This window comes from Podarcis liolepis, assembly GCF_965112155.1.
Source record: "Podarcis liolepis genome assembly, chromosome: 6".
Lineage (NCBI taxonomy): Eukaryota > Metazoa > Chordata > Lepidosauria > Squamata > Lacertidae > Podarcis > Podarcis liolepis.
In genome coordinates, this window is record NC_139559.1 from 63,024,332 (window position 1) to 63,044,466 (window position 20,135).

The 20,135-nt window shown below is 42.4% G+C and overlaps 1 protein-coding gene across 3 annotated transcripts in view; it reads right to left on the reverse strand.

Moving 5' to 3' along the window:
• Window positions 1-20,135, reverse strand: part of GNG12 (G protein subunit gamma 12) — a 41,250-nt gene that overhangs the window by 7,305 nt on the left and 13,810 nt on the right. The window lies entirely within an intron of this gene.

Sequence of the window (20,135 nt, forward strand, 5' to 3'; positions counted from 1 at the left end):
CCAAGGGAATTTGACTTCTGTTTAAGATCTACTTGTTCCACTACCTTAAAAAATAAGAAGGGACAATATGTCATCATTATCATCAATAGCAATAGTTCTACAACATGAATGTACAAAGCGTTTTATTCTTCAGTTGCTCCCCTGTGAAATTAGGGTTGGGATCCCCATGATTTCATCTGCCCACATCTGCTTGTGCCAATATCAATTAAGAGGAATAGAACAATTTCATCTTTAAAAAAATAGTTTACAGTCATACCTTGGTTGCTGAATGCCTTGGAACTCATACGTTTTGGCTCCTGAATGATCGAAAACCAGAAGTGAATGTTCCGGTTTTCAAACGATTTTTGGAAGCTGAACGTCCAGCGTGGCTTCTGCGGCTTCCGATGGAAGCTACCAGTGGTGTAGCGTGGGGGGTGCAGGGGGGCCGGCCGCACCGGGCGCAACATCTGGGGGTTAGGGTTAGGGGGCGCAAATCCATGGGTTAGGGGGCGCAAATTCCTTGCCTTGCCCCGGGTGCTGACAACCCACGCTACGCCACTGGAAGCTACACTTCGGTTTTGGAAGTCGAACGGACTTTTGGAACGGATTCCATTCAACTTCCAAGGTATGACTTTATATCCTATCTTTTCTCCAAGGAGCTCAAAGTGGAATACACACTTCTCCCCTTCTCCAGTTTCTCTGTCACAACAACCCTGTGAGGCAGGTTAAGCTGAGAGACTGTGACTGGCCCAAGGTCACCCAGTGAGCGTTAAGGCTGAGTGGGGATCTGAACCCAGGTCTCCAAAGTCGTAGTCCAGCACTCCCCCCCCCCCACCTCTCATCAGGGAGCAGGGGATGTGCTATGTGGAGTGAGTTCCTGCATCTCTACTTGCTCTCCAAACAAATGGTAGCATTAAAGTCCCAGGTACATTTCTATATACAGTGGTACCTCGGGTTACAGACGCTTCAGGTTACAGATGCTTCAGCTTACAGAATCCGCTAACCTGGAAGTAGTACCTCAGGTTAAGAACTTTACTTCAGGATGAGAACAGAAATTGTGCGCTGGCAGCGCGGCGGCAGCAGGAGGCCCCATTAGCTAAAGTGGTGCCTCAGGTTAAGAACAGTTTCAGGTTAAGAATGGACCTCCAGAACAAATTAAGTTCTTAACCTGAGGTACCACTGTACGCTGAATTCCTCACCTTTTCCTCCCCTTCACAATCCAAAGCAGAAATATTACTTCCTTTCCTTTTTAAGGTTTGGGGTGAATGTGGCAGATCACGCTAACAGCACTTTATTATCTTAATCATTTGCTCAAATGCACAACTTTGTTTCTACTTATCTTTTCAATATTCAAGTTCTAATAGACCCACTTCCCCCCATTTAAATCTGTGTTCCTTCAGAAAATGACGGTGCTAAAATTGATTCAAAGTAATGCTCATCAGTGTTTATTCCAGGGATGGGAAAGATGTGTGGCCCTCTAGATGTTGGACTCTTTAACTTTTGTCAACCCCAGACAGGGTGGCCAATGGTCATGGGAGTTGTATTTCCAACATCACCTGGCGGTTCCACCACTAATTACTATCCCTAGGTTATTCTCTGGTCCCATGCTGCAAAGGACCTTTTCAGAACTCAAATATTTCAAAGGCATTTTTCAAAATACCATGTAATTTCTTCTAAATTCTAAGCTCTAAATACAGCTACAGAAGGTGTCTCTGTGTTGGAAATCTGCAGTGATGTGAGAATATAAGTGATTCAAAAGCAGAAGAAAGATACTATGGTGCTTTTTTTTTAAAAAAAATCAAATCCCTTTTCTTTAGCCAATCCAAACAGTATTGTTCCTCACTTTTGGACTTGACTGCATAGCCGAGAACAAGAGTTCAAAGCAGCAACTGAGTCACAGGGTTTTAACAATCCTACGACTGGCTGCCTTCCAATGAATCGTCAAGACTTTGATCATCGTGTTTAGCCAAAGCCTGACCACAGTAGCACATGACAGCCTCTGCAATGGCATATGAGTGGCTAAAATGCAATTCCTGAACAGATTTCAAGGTTATATCTGAAATGGTGCCAAATACTAAAATGTTTACTGATAGTTACGTGCGTAGATGCTCTGTTACAGCCAAACTCTATGAAGTAATAAACAAGATTCTTGCATCTTGTGTAAGCAAACAGAAAAAACACAGAAAAACAATAACAATACCAAGTCTGGCTCTGACTGGCAAAGACAAAAAATCTCAACTCCTAAAACCAAACTGCAGCACAAAGACATTATCAGTCTGAGCTCAGGCTGGTACTTTCACCCTTTTGCAGTTTGCAGTAAGGTGTAAATCACTCAAGGCTTTGAAAATATTTTTTCATCACTATATTCCCAATAGTGCATTCTGTTACAGCTCCCCCCCCCCCAGTAATACTAACACTTTGTATGTTGTAAACCTACTGAATTACAGAGCTGTCTTCAAAAGCCATAGCCTTATTGAGATGTCCAACTCAGTCAAGGGGGAGATTCTTAATGGGCATCCAAGATTAGTAATGGATTGGATGTGGGCTAACAAACTGAAGTTTTGTCTAAGCGGCAGAAGATCAGCTAATCCAGCAATAAGATTTTGGCCCTCTAAAAACCATGTTGACTTTTAATTAGGCAGTAAACGGGTGGCGCTGTGGGTTAAACCACAGAGCCTAGGGCTTGCCGATAGGAAGGTCGGTGGTTCGAATCCCCGCAACGGGGTGAGCTCCCGTTGCTCGGTCCCTGCTCCTGCCAACCTAGCAGTTCAAAAGCCCGCCTCCAGCGGGAAGGAAAACAGCATTTCCATGTGTTGCTCTGGTTCGCCAGAAGTGGCTTAGTCATACTGGCCACATGACCCAGAAGCTGTACGCCAGCTCCCTCGGCCAATAAAGCGAGATAAGTGCCGCAACCCCAGAGTGGTCCGTGACTAGACCTAACGGTCCGGGGTCCCATTACCTTTACTATCACCCAGCCCCTTTTTCTGTCTTGCTTGTTTTTAGTTGTTTCATTACTTATTAGATGCATTTACCCCTTTTGATCATTATGAGACACTGACACTCTAAAAGCCACCTACAATGGCACAGCTAGTTTTTCTTGTGAACACATGCCAATTCTGTGCATATGACACCTATAGAAAAAGAGCAGGGGCTCCATAACAAAACATGTACACAAGTACACAGTCAGTATAATCCATGAGAAATAGTGTCCAGAAGGGAGGGAGGACTGTAATCCAAAGTCCTGCAGTAAGAACATGTATTAACGGGATCAGCTGCAGTGTAGGTGGCTATTAGAGTATCAGATCTCAGCAACGGCTTGTGCCAGACTGCACGAATGTGTCATCGTCCAAGATTCCTGGCAGCAAATTCAGTTCCTACCCCTTCCTAGCAAAGTAATCTCTCTGTGGGTTGGAGGTGAGAGGGAATGCAGCATAGGACATGCTGTTATTTATAAGGGAAGGGAGGGCCACTTTCAATTTGTTTTTGGTTTTTGTTAGGAAATCTCATCTGATGAACTTGGTTCACTTTAGAAAGCCAGAGAAGAGCGCTCACTACTGCAAGCAAACACCCCAGCCTTAATGGTGACATACACGAGGGTCACTAATTGTGCAGTGCAATAGCTTTTGCGTAGCTTGCATGCCAGGCCAATGCCGCAAGTTGCGATGGCAGCTCGCCACACCCGAAGTTTCAGCTCCGACTGAGTCACTGGCTGCCTCCATAATCCTGAACAGCAAAGGATAGGCATGTTAGGTTAAAGGTCTTCTGATAAAAACTCATTTCATAAAAAATGTGGGGAACTAGAACAAAAAGCCTTGTGGCACCATAAAGCCTATCACATTTATTTTGTTTGCTTTCTATGATTAGTTTTTTTATGGTGCCACAAGACTCATTCGTTCTTTTTGCTAGAGCAGCCTAACATGGCTACCCCTCTCAAAACGGGGAACCAGGACTGTATGCATACCAGATATTTAAAGCCCCTCTCCCCTGGGAACTGTAGTTTACCTCTCAAATAGCTATGGTTCCCAGCACTCTTAGCAAACTACACTTCCCAAGATTCTGTGGGGGTGGGGGTGTCTTCCAAAGCATTCCAATCCATTTTTTCTCTCTGCCCAGTTTGCCTCTCTCCAAACAGACTTTCACCATTTCAAGCTGTTCCTCCTTTGGCTTGGGGTGGGGGTTGGGATTTTTTTTTAAAAAAAGTATTTGCTTGTAATTCCACAAAACATGGAGTTCCCTCAAACCTACCAATATATGCTGCTGCCATGTTGGCTACATAAAGCTCAGCATTTGGACAATGAGATCATTGTTAGATTTGGGATCTAAGGGGTACTCTTGCCGCTGAAACTTACTATAAAACTGGAGGCATAGAAAACGGCTATACAATACATTTATTGCCAAAGCAGTCCTGTTCTGCAGAGCTGATTGGGATCCCATACAGAGCTAATGCTATTGCAGTGGTATGAGTGATGGAGTGGAGGAAGGGGTGGTGTCAAATTATGCCAAGTACTGCAGCTCTACCATTTGACCTAATGAACTGCTTTTACCACTGGAATTTGGACAATTAATCAGAAATTGCTCATTTCCAGATATATGGATGATAAGGCTGCTCAGAGCAACCGTTTTGTTATGTTTTTCCAAAAACAAAAACTTTAGTCACTGAAGAATGCATAATACCATGTACATTTTTTGTGTGTGGAAAGGATAAAACGTTAAAATCTTACTGACTCGCTTTAGAGGTTCTGCTAGCTATGCATGTAAAACGCTTGAGTACCACAGAATCAGGAGTGCATGCAGTTCACAGACAAAAAAAAAACAAAAACAACTCCTGTAACAAGATCACATTTCCTGTTGTGAAACTAAGTAAATAGAAGTCTGAATGCCGGCTGCTCCAGTGTGCGTAATCAGGACGGTCTTCAAAAGACTCCTTACCAGAATTTTGACTGCCCACTGCCAAAGTTCTCTTGCCACTGTCCCAAGGGCAGCACCTGAACCAGTAAGTTTATAATTCTACTACCAGTTACTACCAGTAACACAGTCAGTATAAGTATACTACTCTCTGGCCAGTTGAGTCAGGGGGATGAACATTACCAGACAGTGACTTGTCACTATTAAAAACAACAACAACTTAGAAGGAGACATTGCTTTCACAGGGCAGAAAATCTGGCTGTGTGCCCATTCACGACTTCTCCAGTACTCTAAAACCACAGGGCATAATGCACCCCAAGCTCATCACTTTAACATTCCAATGAATTCAATGGAAGAAACTGAAATGCATGCTATACTCTCTAGTTGGAATCTTAAACAAACAGATGTCTCCAATGCCCTGCTTCTAAGGAATTTTACAAAATTTAAGAGTGCAATCCCAAGCACATTCATGTAGGAACAAGTTCCACTGGACTTAAAACAGGATGAATAAGAATCTATATAGGATTGCACTGTAAAGCTAGTAAGGCTTAAAAGGGCATTGCTTCACTGTATTGTATCTAGCTTTTCAAATACCGTATTTTTTGCTCTATTAGATGCACTGGACGATTGAACGCACCTAGTTTTTAGGGGAGGAAAACAAGAAATAAGAAAGGAATGCAAAGCATCCTGACCTAAGAGGGAGTGCTCCTCCATCTTCACTCAGGAGGCTTTGCGGGGCTACCCCTGAAGCCAGGAGAGCAAGCGGGATCAGTGCGCACTGATCCCTCTTGCCCTCCGGGCTTCAGCGAAAGCAAGCCTACTGGCTTTCCTCCCACAAGAGCCGCGCGCTCTTTAAAGGGAGCGCGGCTCTTGGGGGCTTTTCTGGGAGGTGGGGCTATGGATCCCACTCTCTGTCCTGGCTTCTTCTTTAGCCGCGCACAGCCTCTCCCGGGTAAGGGGAGCCTTCATCCCCTGCCCAGGAGAGGCTGTGCGCGGCTAAGGCTCCCCCAAGAGCCGCGCTCCCTTTAAAGAGCGTGCGGAGTGTGTGTGTGTGTGGCTCTTTAAAGGGAGCACTGACAGAGCTTCCCGCCTGCATTCGCTCCATAAGACACACACACATTTCCCCTTACTTTTTAGGAGCGAAAAATACGGTACATATTAAACAATTTAAGATAGAATAGTCTAACACCCATACAAACCCCTACCTCTTTACACCTCTTCAATTTACGAAATATTAAACTCTAGTCAATGTGGCCAGAATTTTAAAAAGCACACCAAACTAAACATTTTAAACATCCAAAGCCAGATACTTCCATTATAGTTTAATTATAGTTTTTTGTAACAAACACTTTTCGGGATTATCACTATTACAAAATATATCTCCTAAGAATTTTTAAACACTAGCTGCCAACAATCTAGTCCACAACCTAAACAAAACAAAACAGTTCTGACTTATTTGTGAACATTTTTTCAAGCCAGTTTTTGAAGATCCAATTCAGTTTCCGAAGCCATTTTATTTTCCATTATATGGGTTCAATCCACGGGTGGGGATACGGGTGGCGCTGTGGTCTATACCACTGAGCCTCTTGGGCTTGCTGATCAGAAGGTTGGCAGTTTGAATCCCCATTACAGGATGAGCTCCTGTTACTCTGTCCTAGATCCTGCCAACTTTGCAGTTCAAAAGCACGCCAGTGAAAGTAGATAAATAGGCACTGCTGCGGGGGGAAGGTAAACAGTGTTTTGGTGCGCTCTGGTTTCCATCATGGTGTTCCGTCACACCAGAAACAGTTTAGTCATGCTGGCCACATGCCCCAGAAAGCTGTCTGCGGACAAACGCCGGTTCCCTCGGCCTGAAAGCGAGATGAGCACCACAACCCCATAGTCGCATTTGACTGGACTTAACCGTCCAGGGGTCCTTTACCTTTTTACCCTACCTAGGCAAACTGAATACAGCGGTACCTCGGATTAAGAACTTAATTCGTTCTGGAGGTCCGTTCTTAACCTCAAACTGTTCTTAACCTGAGGTACCACTTTAGCTAATGGGGCCTCCTGCTGCCGCCACGCCGCCGGAGCATGATTTCTGTTCTCATTCTGAAGCAAAGTTCTTAACCCGAGGTACTATTTCTGGGTTAGCGGAGTCTGTAACCTGAAGCCTATGTAACCCAAGGTCCCCATTGCAGGGGATTGGATTAGATGATCCTTGGGGTCTCTTCCAACTGTATAATTCTATGGTGTGGGAAATGGGAGCTGAAGGGTGGGGCGGGAGAAGAGTCAAGGACTAGCTGTAGCCCTACTGGCAGGAAGGAAGGAAGCAGGCTTGGCTATGTGGGCCATAGGGCACAAGTTGCTAGGTATAGAGTTTATATTCTAATTACAGAATTCTGTACCTGTGGCTTCTATTGCCATTGCAAGAGGTATGACTCATGAACCCCAAGAAAACAAAAGGAGCAAGTGGAAGATTAATCCAACCAACTCTTCAGCTACAGCCTTCTTCTACTACTATTTATAAATGATATACTTCCTAGGAGATTTTATAGAGTAGATACTCAAAGTACATATGACTTCACCTTTCAAAGGAAGGGGAAAGAAGCACGAGAGCAAAAGATATGACTCAATTACTGTGGAAATTAGATCAGTTTTCAGCAGGAAGAAATGCAAGTGTACTTTCAGATAAATATTTGGCTCTGAGCCAATTGCAATGTAATTACATTAGTCAGAACTCAAGAACAGGAATTCAATCTAACAACCCATACTATCTGCTACCTACCCACCAATTGAAATTATGATATACAGTAATAAATTCTCATCAGTCAACTTGCCCAGAAAGCTATAACTACCAAATAGTGCATTTTAAACACCCAGTAGCAGATATTTTAATTATAGTTTAACGCAGTGCTTCCCCCCCTAAAAAAACACGTTTAGGGGTACTCTCATTTTGGCTCAAGAAAATCATCATGTTATAGTTCAAATCGGGGGAAATAAATACAGTAGATGGACAAAAGTACAGAGATTAACAAAATGTTTAGGGGTATGCGTACCCCCAGAAAAAAGCACTAGTTTAATGGTATGTTTTTGTACCCAACATTAGTTAACTTCACTGTGCCCATTGGAAGTGTTTTGCTAATTTCACTATACAGTCCAACTGGAGGAAAACTGACCAGACAAGCTTTGTGGAAATGACAAACTAGAGGCTGATATTATGATTTTATAGCATAAGAGCTGAATAGTCATATGCATCATAAACTATTGCTCATTATAATTGTTCCTCCTCTTCTTCTCTTAAAAATAATAATCAAAGAGCAAAAAAGCAAGTGCTGGAAGCCTGGATTGTGAAACTCTAAACACTAAAACACCACAAAATTACTTGCTCTTCCCAGAAATTCAAAGCAATTCCAGATCATTTCAAACTCACTCACACATTAAAACTTTTTCTTTTTCTTTTCATATACAGTGGTACCTCGGGATGCGAACGGGATCCGTTCCAGAGCCCCATTCGCATCCCGAACGGAACGCAAGATGCGGTGGCGTGTCTGCGCGTGCACGGGTCGCGTTTTGCCACTTCCGCGCATGGCGTCATTTTGAGCATCTGTGCATGCGCGAGCGGTCGAAACCCAGAAGTAACGCGCTCCATTACCCCCGGGTTGCCGCAGAGCGCAACTTGAACGTGCTCAATCCAAAGCGCATTCAACTCAAGGTATGACTGTACTCTATCAACTAAGAAACCTTAAGAGAAAGATTTTCTATACATGAAGAATTCGAGTTTCCATTCCATATTTTTCTTTATTTACCTGTCAGAACAGCTAACAAACATTACATACTAAACTGCACTGTGTTCAGCAAGACACATACACAGGGATGTGCATTTGGTGTATTTTTCTCTTAAGAAGAATCATATGCACTAATTTTAGAATACTGTTCTGGTTTTGTTTACAAACTATGTGAAATTTGCCCAAAGCCACAGTGCAAATGTTTAAAACACTCACAGTAGGTTTAAATTTCAAAATTTAAAAGGTAAGCTCCAAATGAGGTAATTAAAGGTCAACCTAGCTTATTTTACTGACTCTCTTAGACCATGAATGTACAAGCTACCTGCTGAGTGAAATGCAATTAACTCACAATGACAAAGCATGCAGGAGATTGTGCCTGTGTCGCTTTGTGGGCAGCCTTGCTTTTCACTACAATTACAAACGTTTAGCTCATACAACTTTTCTAAAATCAAATAACTAGAAACTGGGTTCTAACAAAAGACAAATATAGAAGACTACAGTTAGTTACCATTAATTGCAAGCTTTCACTTTGGTCTGATTTGAAGCCAACTTGCAATGATAACAGTGGTGCCCCGCAAGACGAATGCCTTGCAAGACAGAAAACCTGCTAGACGAAAGGGTTTTCCGTTTTGGAGGTGCTTCGCAAAACGAATTTCCTATGGGCTTGCTTCGCAAGACGAAAATGTCTTGCGAGTTCCTGCGGGGGTTTTTTCCCTCCCCCCCTTTTTCCCAAGCCGCTAATCAGCTGATCCGCTAAGGCCGCTAAGCCGCTAATAGCGCTAAGCCGCTAAGGGGCTTGCTTCGCAAGACGAAAAAACCGCAAGACGAAGAGACTCGCAGAACGGATTCTTTTCGTCTTGGGAGGCACCACTGCTTGGTAACTATGGAAAAACAAGATCCAGTATCTCTGCTGTAAGTGGCTCAATGGAACAAGGCATGAGAATGGGGTTCTGCTCCCAGTTCAGATTTGGTGCTGGGTTCTCTTTCCCAGCCATAGTTATTTCAGAGAGCAGGATGGTGCTACAGGAAGGTAAAGCAGCTGTGACGTTCACTATCCAATGCATCCTCACTAACTTTTCCACTGAGGATTAACAGTGTCTCAAAATGCGAATAGCAACAATATTCTATAATTGTGAGAAACAGTCATGCGGTAGATTTCACAAAAACAGGGAAACTCCAACAGCGCACTATGTTCAAAAACATCTCTGTCTTCTCTGGGTTTTTTCAAAGGTGAACTGCTCTCTGCACACTCAGAATGAACCTTGGTCCATATTCCTGATCTAGCCTGAGTTGAATATTTTTAGGTTCAGTATATGCCACCTTCGTTGAACTCAGCAGATCTGAAAGTGCTTAACTCTGGCTGGATTATGACCCCTGTGTTTAAACTTTATGGAAAGATTATCAGCCAAGCCCCAACGAAAAATAAATAAAATCAAAACCTCTGGATGACATTGCTTTATGATTGCAGCATAAGCCTTTCCATATAAGGCAATTCACACGCTCCATTTCTGGTCTTGCATTACTCAGCATGATTTGGTCATTCTAGGCTTACTCATTGAGGCAATACTGAAGTGACGAAACCACAGACTGACAGAGCAGAAGTGATTCTTTCTCCAAAAAATAGGATCGTGTACTCTTCAAAATGTTACTGTTCATGCTATTAATACTTACTCCTCCTTCTTACAGACCAATATTTCAGACTGCAAGAACAGAACAAAGCAATTTAGTGATCAGCGTTTAAACACCATCTTTCAGTGTCTATTCACTTCACCACCACCGTAAAAACTTAAAGCTCTCACTCATTTAAAGATCACTTGATTCTGTCTGAAAGCAAAAAGCTTAGAAGAAACCAACGATCTGTGGATTCAGTGTCAGACTTAAAAACTTGTATGAACCTGGTGCTGATTCTTTCAAAGCAGGGGTCTTTACACAACCCTCAGCCAGGAAGGAGGTGGCCCCACCAGTCAAAAGTTGTCACAGCGCCCAGTGAGTATCCCTGAATTAACCCTTGACCAAGTTTCTGGCAAGCAGGCAGGAACCACCCAGTTAAAGAAGAGATTTAGTGACTCATTTTATTCCACAGGAAACCTCTGAAGTCAAGAATAAGTCTATGAACTCCCACTTTCCCCTTCTGTCTTATAATTCACAAGCCATCCTTCCTCCCCATCTGTTCACTAAATGAAACACCTAAAGAAAGGGAAGTTCAGAAAAGAGAGTATCCAGCTGCAAAGGAAGACAGGGTTCCCGAACTCATGCAGATGAGGAATCTTGGCAGGTGCAGACAAACAAAAAACTGCAGTACTGCTCCATATAAAGCTGCGTTTATTTATGAATTGCTTCCCATGAAGCATCACAAAGTGACTGAATGACACACACACATTGTTTACATATATAATCTAATGCAGGTAAAAACTGGGATGACAACCTCCATTTTAAAAGCATGTTGAAAGGTCTTCAGTAGGTGCCAAAAAGACTGTAAAAAGATGGCAGGTGCCACCACATTAAGCCAAGAGGGCCAATGGTTGAGGGAGAAGATGGTTAGGTGCACAGATGCAAACACTTTGTCTATGACATCAGGCTGCATCAAATGAAACCAGTCGCACAGTGTCACTTGCAAACCTTGTGGTAGGCACCTCTCTGGAGGCTGCAGTAAATTCTCTCTTGTACTAAAAGTATGAAGATGCTTCTCTGGTCATCTCAACAGGAAAATGGCTGCAACTAGCTGTAAGCCCCATCTGATTCACAATCCCTTTGTGAATGTTGTCCAGTCATTTGGAATCACAAGAAATGATCCTTTTTGAAGAACATGCACACACACAAAAAAAAGCTACAGGAAGGACTCCTAAGTGGAGATTGTGAGGAGATACATTACAGTCGTACCTTGGAAGTTGAATGGAATCCGTTCTGGAAGTCCATTCGACTTCCAAAATGTTCGGAAACCAAGGTGCGGCTTCTGATTGGCTGCAGGGTTCCAAAATTGGACGTTCGGGTTCCAAAAGAACATTTGCAAACTGGAACTCACTTCTGGGTTTGCGGCATTCGGCAGCCAAAACGTTCCGAGTGCCAAGGCGTTCGGCTTCCAAGGTATGACAGTACTTGTGTGCATATGTTACATGTGTGTATACACACCCACACTTGCTACATTGAATTCAGAAGAATTAAATGCTGTTCAACACTTTATGTAACAAACAATTGGGGGGGGGGTGAGGGCTCAAACAAAATTCCACGTTTCTTGGAGATATAGTCAACTGATGCTCTCTGTTGTGCATCCTTTACCTTTTAGGGATGTGCATCTAGCCTTCATGTGTTTACTAAAGAAACACTGAGAGAACACCATTGTAGTTGTGACAAGTCATGACTGTTGCATGAAGTGTGAAGAAGCCCTTATAAACTGGCTGATGTGTCTTGTTTACAGGGCTTGTAATCTGCAAGCTACCTCTCAATTTCAAACAAAAATCTCTCTTCCACTTTTAAGTATTATTCAGTAAATCGGCCACATTCATTCTGTTATGAAACAATTAAAGGTTTGAATAGAACCTTTGGAGGTTATGAATATCTTTGTTTAATGCCTGCATTCATTTGCTGTAAACTTCCGTGCCCCTTTCCTGCTTCATTAATACTCCCTGCACTACTTCCAAGTTTCTCTTTCCTGGCTCCAAATCGACCTTTGAGCAAAAGTTAATAGCCCCATAGCCAGGCTCAGCTCACATTCTTTTACAAATGAATTTGGACTACTGAACAGCTGTCACTAAGAGTGGAATGCAGAGGACTGAAGGAAACCATAAAGTATGGCTAACTATCTTTACTGGTAGATTAAAATATAACTTCTTCCACTTTAACATCAAATTCCAGACATATATTGGCTCAGTTCTGATGTTCTTCATTGGCCAGCTGCCAAACCATTTATTTTTGAAGTGTGTACCCCAGTTTTCCTAAGAAAAAAATTCAAAGCAGCTTACAAAATAAATCATAAAAAGCAATTACATAAAAGAAAAAAAAAACAAATTTAAAACTGCCAATCTAGCAATAAGAAGTCACAAAAAGGCGGATGTGGTAAAAAGTGGAAGACCTCTCAACTGTGACATGTGAACCGGCATTTGCAATCCCATCCAATGTGGGCTGCACACTTCTTTTCAGACCAACAGTTCCCCCAAACCAAGGTGTGGCAAAAAGGAGTCCTCGGCAGACTATCACACTCCCATCTCTCCTCATAAACCCAAATCTCCTCCTTTGAGGAGAACTAGTGTAGAGCTTCGCCCCAAGGAAATGTAGCTCTTTATGGGGCTTGGAGACCTGAAGCACAGAAGTTCCAGCACTCTCATGGCATCAATACCTTTGGCTACTGGGGTGGAGGAAGCATGGCATTGTTGAAAAACTGTTTAATTTATGTATGTCACATAGACGCCCCTGAATTCAAGATGGCAACAACTGAACACTGGATTTGTTTTTTGTTTTTTTAGTATGCCAAAGACAACTAACAAATGTGCAGCAGAAACAATGGACCCAGAGAAGATATTCAACATATTCCCACTGATAGTGAAATCCTAGTCTGGTAACTACTTTATAAAGAATACATCTAAGTTTAAGGCTACAATGCTCAGCGATATTCTCATAATTCTAAATTATTTTTCAAAAACAAAGTTCTTGTATATTAAATACAGGGCGAACAGGGTGCCAGCCAATGTGAGTCATACTCAAGAGTAAACTTGTCCATTTATTTAAATAGCCTCTGAGTGTGACTAACACAGTGGCTGTCACCGTACTGTCTAATAGTAGTTGTTTGCTATTTTCTTAACTAAATGCTGGCATTTCAAACTATCTGCCTATCCACTTATTGTACCTAAATTCATGCACCCCAAGGATACACGCAATATTTAAAAAAGAACTTAATAGCTCTACTTTAACAAAACCTTTCACTAATGAGCTTATTATGCTAGTTACTGTATATTTTCCATGTTTAATTGCCAGCTACAGAGTCTTACTAATGACTAATTTGTTTATCCTTAGAAAGTTGCAGTCTATTGTTTGCAAGGACTACATACTTCATTGCTCATAGAAGACTGAGCTCGTGATCTATGACTAACCAGAGCTCAAGCCAAATTAAAATGTAACTGGACCCTACAATTAAGAATACCAATATTGTGCCCATGCCCATTTTGTCCTAGACAATCCCAAAATTCATTTGTGTTCCCAAAGGGCAACTGCCACCGTAACAGTTTATCTTCCCATTCCATGGATCCCTGAATCCATTACACAATCCATTATCATAGATCCCTGAAGCATTTGTATGTTTCTTGAAACAATTTCCAGTGAAGCTCTGAGCTTCAAAAGGCTATCTGGACCAAACTCTGGTATGGAGCCTAAGTCCTCTATATGCAAATGTCTCTAACAAACTAGGCAACATCTCCCAGAATTTATTTGCCAGAAACAGATGGGGCCAAGATACACTACAGAAAAAGTATCTCTAAGACAGAAAATATGTGGCATAAAACACATGCAGAAAGCAAAAACTCTTTGTGAGCTAAACCACAATGACCAGAGCAAAATGGCTTCTCAATTCCAAATCAGACAATTAGTTCTCTGAAGACTGCCATAGGAAACATTCATCCTGGTGTCATAAAATTGGAGGCCCACAGTGCCTAGAAAATGTATGGCACTTTAAACATCATAAATATTAATAAATAATCTTTCCAGAATAAAAAAGGAGGATGCAACACACACACACACACACACACACACACACACACACACACCCCTCAGCCTTTTCCTCAGAAATACTAAAATAGTCTACAGCAAGGAGATTATATAGGGCAGTATTTGATGTTAGACCTACTCAGAGTAGACCCACTGAAGTTAATAATCACAACTAACTTACGTTCATTTATTTCAATGACTCTACTCTGAGTGGGACTTAGCAGAGTTGCGGGACCCCAAGAGGAAAAAGGCAGCCTGAAGTCTATAAAAATCATGTTTCAAGAGGCAAAAAATTCTGCTAGATATATTATCCCTGTCTAACCATCTTGCCATGCCCATGATCTCTCTCTCTCTGCACCTCACCCCCTTTTCATTGAAATCAACTTTTAACTACAGTGGTATGTCAGTTTTCGAATGTCTCAAAAGTCGAAAGTTTTCCAATGCCAAAAACTCGGAAGTAACTGCTTCGGTTTTCGAACGCTTTTCAGAAGTTGAATAGTCTTCCGGAATGGATTATGTTTGAAAACCGAGGTACCACTGTATTTCCCTTTAACTAGAAGGACAAGACATACGGTACTCCAATAACTGATCACAAACTAGTCTAGGTCTCCAATTCACAGTGAAGAACCTTTTCCAGATACTGTATAAAGTAAGAATGGGAAAAGATCATTTCCCCCGCACAATTAAAGACAGCTTATTCACAAACTGGCATGCAGGGTAAGTTTAAGAGTGTGTTTTTTAAAGGGGGGGTAGGGAAAGGCAAGCCACACAAGCTTTCTAGTCTAGACTAAACTCTTGTTCTCTCATTCTTTCCCCATAAATGTTCTGCAGGCAAACTAATTCCTTCAGTGGCATTTTGTGGTCTTTCAGTTATGAATGCAGACACCTGTGCAGTGCTATTACTAAACTCCTGGATCGGGTAAACAGTTCTGCTGACAATAACAGAAAGGAATGGAATCTAGTTCAGTCTGCTTTAGCAGTTGTTGTTGTTATTACCATATAAGATTGGCAGTTTTCACTCTTAAGGTGTTCCAAGACATTAAGGTAAAGGTAAAAGGTAAGGAGATTCTGAGTTTAGTTACTTTCCAAAAACTCTATTTAAGGAGCGGGTTTGATGTGTACATTTGCCTTCTCTTAGAAATAGTAAAATTTCTACTCCTTTCTAAGTATTTGTGAAAGCCGTTCTGGTAATGTCCTCTTTTGAAGGTCCCTCTTTACATGAAACTTTTTTTTTACATGTTACAAGTTTCGTTCATTGCTATTTGCATAGCGCTTTCGCAACCATTTCCTGTTCATACTCACTAGTCTTGTCATCCACAATCCATGATTTAGTGTAGGTGGAAAGTTCAGGTTTCAAAATTTTTATTTTACACAATGTTGGTTAATAGAAGAAAATGTGTCACGCGTCACGGGATGTCATCTCCTCATCAAAAATACATTTTGCAAAATCCCAGGATTTTTAAAGTTTGCTGCTTGTCTCACTGATTGCAATGAACAAACGCCCTTTAGCAACGAAACTATAATACTGCACCAGACCATGGCAGATTGTATATGTAGTTTTCTCTGGTCTGGCTCCCTTCTAAGTGTTGCTATCACTACAGAGGGAAGCCGAGGGGCTTTATCAGATAATAGGGGACTGGCTGCTCCTTCTATTATTAGTTGCAAAGCTGCGTTAACAGGCAGATTTTATATGAGCTGGTAAAAACTGAATTTGGGAATACCAAAAATGGCATGCAGAGAGATTAAGGAGATCAGGCAGCAGGACAAAGACAGGCACTCCAGGAAAATTCTCTGCGGAGTATAATCTTGTCATTCCCTGGACATTTGGCCAATTGACCAGCAGCCTCTCTCCCTTAAGTAAAAACTTCTAGAAAACTGTGTCCAATGAGCAGCTAGGCCAGGGGTAGGCAACGTAAGGCCCAGGGGCCAAATGCGGCCCAATCCTGCCTGCAGTCGGTTCAGGAATCAGCGTGTTTTTACATGAGTAGAATGTGTGCTTTTATTTAAAATGCATCTCTGGGTTATTTGTGGAGCATAGGAATTCATTCACTTTTTTCTCTCCAAAATATAGTCCGGCCCCCCACACGATCTGAGGGATGGTGGACCAGCCCAGGGCTGAAAAAGGTTGCTGACCCCTGAGCTAGACTATAGCACCCTGAATCAAAAGGTTCAAGCCCCAACCCTGTTAGGCTCCATATAACATTCTGCCATTTTAAACTTAAATGAGACTCATGTCTCATCAAATAATTTTTAGAGAAAACTGATGTGGCACAATACTGAAAGGCCAGAGACACAGATTAAACTCCCATGCGTTGCTTTCAGAAACGCCTGTAAATTGTGGAACTTGACAAACTTGTTATAAGTCTATCTTGTTTATTCCATTGAGATCCCCTAAGGGAAGTACTAGTCAAAGGAAGAATACTGGGGAAATGCCTGCCCTGAGAAAAAGCTGGTTCTCTGCACTTGAAGGGTAAGAGCATAAGAACATAAGAAGAAAGCTGCTGGATCAGACCAAAGGCCCATACTATCCAGCATCCTGTTCTCTCAGTGGCCAACCAGATGCCCATAAACCCAGAAGCAGAACCTGAGTGCAACTGTACCCTCTTCAGTTGTGATTCCCAGCCATTGGTACTCAAGAGTGGAAAAGAAAGAGTGGAAAGGAAAAAAAACCCTGCAGGAACTCGCAAGACATTGTCGTAGGAGATTCGTTTTGCGAAGCACCTCCAAAACGGAAAACTCTTTCGTCTAGCGAGTTTTGCGTCTTGCGAGGCATTCGTCTTGCGGGGCACCACTGTACTGTTGGTATAACATACCCATCATGGCTAGGAGCCACTGGCAGCCTTAACCTACATAAATTTGTCCAATTCTCTTTTAGGTTGGATTTTTAAAATTCCAAATATAGCCCCCCCCCCCCCCCCGTGGACAGGTAGTATGAATCAGCATCAAGCATTCTGTAGTTCCGCAATGGACATACAGGCTAGAAAGCAAGCCATCCAATGCAATTGCACCTGACCTTTCCGTAACAAGGAATGATACATTATACATAAGAGTCAAAGGTAATTAAGCTTTCGAAAGCTCGCCCTTCTTTTTTCTTGGTGGGGATCATTCAATTATTCAAGATGTCAAGAAATACTGTGAAACATTTTGTCTTATTCCCAGAACAACGGGCACAAAGTCCAGAGTTTTTTAGTTTGGTTATTTGTACAAACTATAATGGCCAAGCAGAAAAACTCTGGGTTGTGCATTCTGCAAAAAACAAACAAACAAACAAAAAAACCATACACTCCTAGAACAAGGTGTGCTGGTACACTTAAAGGTATAATTTGTGTCTCCTATGTTTTGAAATAAATATTGCACCTAACATCTCTGGAGCTATGTGTAGTTATATTCTATACTAGTTCTCAAATTTTGTGGGTAGATTATAAAAGAGAAAGCTTTGTTTACAGCAGTTGTAGCCAAAGAATATCAGACAAGTTATTTTTAAAACTATCAAATTTCTAGCTGTACACTGAAAAATTCCAAAATCATGAAAGGTGCCTAGATTTAATGAAACGGGGTGTAGAAAAAGCAATTAATGGATACAAGAACGGTTCAAAACTAAAATACATAATATAACAAAAATCTGAGTCAGACTAAAAAAAAACCTCTTCTAAAGGCTATCTTATGATTTTCAAACTTTTGGGACTGGTAGCCCCGAGATTATTCTATGCTAACTCCACAAATCTTTCATGAACTATAATCTTCTTCATCAGAATAAAAACAATAAGCACTGATTTCAGACAAATGATCACATTTCAGATGATGAAATGTTAAACAGGATGGATTATCAAGTAGTATTTTATATGAATAAACATTTTATCAGAATATATATATATAATTTGCAGGAAATGTTTTAATCAGAATATTATAATTCCAGCTCAGGAGTCTTAGTGGCAAAATCTATGTGCTCTTCTATTCTGACGTATGATTATGCAGCTATGTCCCTCTGCATTTGGACGCTGGTTGCAGAACTGTTTAATGTTGGATTTAGTATCAGCAGAGGACTGACCTCTAGTGGACAAATGGAAGAGCCAACTCAGCAGAGTTGACAATGAACAGAAAACTACCAGTAATTCCATTTTACATTAAACTAGAATAGATGAGAATAAAACAGAGCTGAAATTGTGTGGTGAAAAAGTCAAACACATTTTAAAATCAGTATTTAACTACTGCACAGCTAATAAAAATATTTGATGGATAAACATAACGTAAATTATTGAAGGGAGAGGGGAACCCCCTAGGCTTAATTCAGAAGTCACAGAGCAGATTGCCAGCAGAACAGGGGACAAGCAGAGGAGCTCAAGGATGGTCTTTCATGAACCCAACTACAAGCAGCAACCAGCAGGGCCAGCTATGTCTGAAGGACCAATGACAGAAGTTGCAGGGGTGATGTCCCTGGGCCCCAACACTATCCCCTGAGCTTGGCCTGGTGGAGAAAGTAACCCCTGGTACCCCAGAGCTCTTGCTACCAAGAGTGTAACTCGCTGCAATGCCTGCTTCCCAACACACATAGAATGAAATTATTAGAGACTGCCCTTTTAAAGCTTTCCACTCCTCAGGAAGGAGATTGACCGTAGGCTACATAGTGAACATAACAGACTGAGTATGTAAGTGCTTGCCTGGAACTAGGAACCCATCAGAACAAGTTGTTTGGTCTCTAAGAATTGTCCAAGGTTCTGGAGGATGTCTGACCACTCAGCTTTGGTGCGATACGCAGCCTCCACAAAGGTACTCAATACTTATTGCCATCAGCTGAAGACCAATTGCTAGTTCTACCTTCACCCAACCACCCAATGGGATCAATCTTGTCAGGAATACGCACTATCTGAATTAAATATTACTGTCCTCTCTGCAGTTGTAAAGTGAAAACTGAGCAGCAAAACATTTTTTTTGTCTTTCGAAACAGGTGAAAAGTTATATAAACTTTAGTCGAGGGATGAGAGTGTGGGCACGTATTCCATATGCATCTACACAGTCCTATTTGTAGTACTGTGCAAAGTAAAGGTAAAGGGACCCTTGACTGTTAGGTCCAGTCGTGGCCGACTCTGGGGGTTGCGGCACTCATTTTGCTTTACTGGCCGAGGGAGCCAGCGTACAGCTCCCGGGTCATGTGGCCAGCATGACTAAGCCACTTTCTGGCAAACCAGAGCAGCGCACAGAAACACCGTTTACCTTCCCACCAGAGCAGTACATATTTATCTACCGTATTTTTCGCCCTATAGGACGCACCGTCCCATAAGGCGCACCTAGTTTTTTGGGGGGGAAATAAAAGGGGAAAATTATTTCCCCCCCAGGCGCAGGGCTGGGGCGGGAGAAGCCTGAGCTTCCCCCGACCCCAGCCCCCAAACAGGCAGCTCTCTGCAAGCCGTGGGAGCCCAGCGCTGGCTCCTGCTGCTTGCTGAGAGGTCCGCGAAGCCTGGACGCGCTGAGCTCAGCGCGCGCAGGCTTCAGCATGCAGGCACCTCTCCGCAAGCAGCGGGAGCCCAGTGCTGGGCTCCCGCTGCTTGCGGAGAGGTGCGCGAAGCCTGGAGAGCGAGAGGAGTCGGTAGGATGCACACACATTTCCCCTTCATTTTTGGAGAGGAAAAAGTGCGTCCTATAGGGCGAAAAATACGGTGCTTGCACTTTGATGTGCTTTCAAACTGCTAGGTTGGCAGGAGCAGGGACCGAGCAACAGGAGCTCACCCCGTTGCGGGGATTCGAACTGCCAACCTTCTGCTCGGCAAGCCCTAGTCTAGTATGGTATTAGTT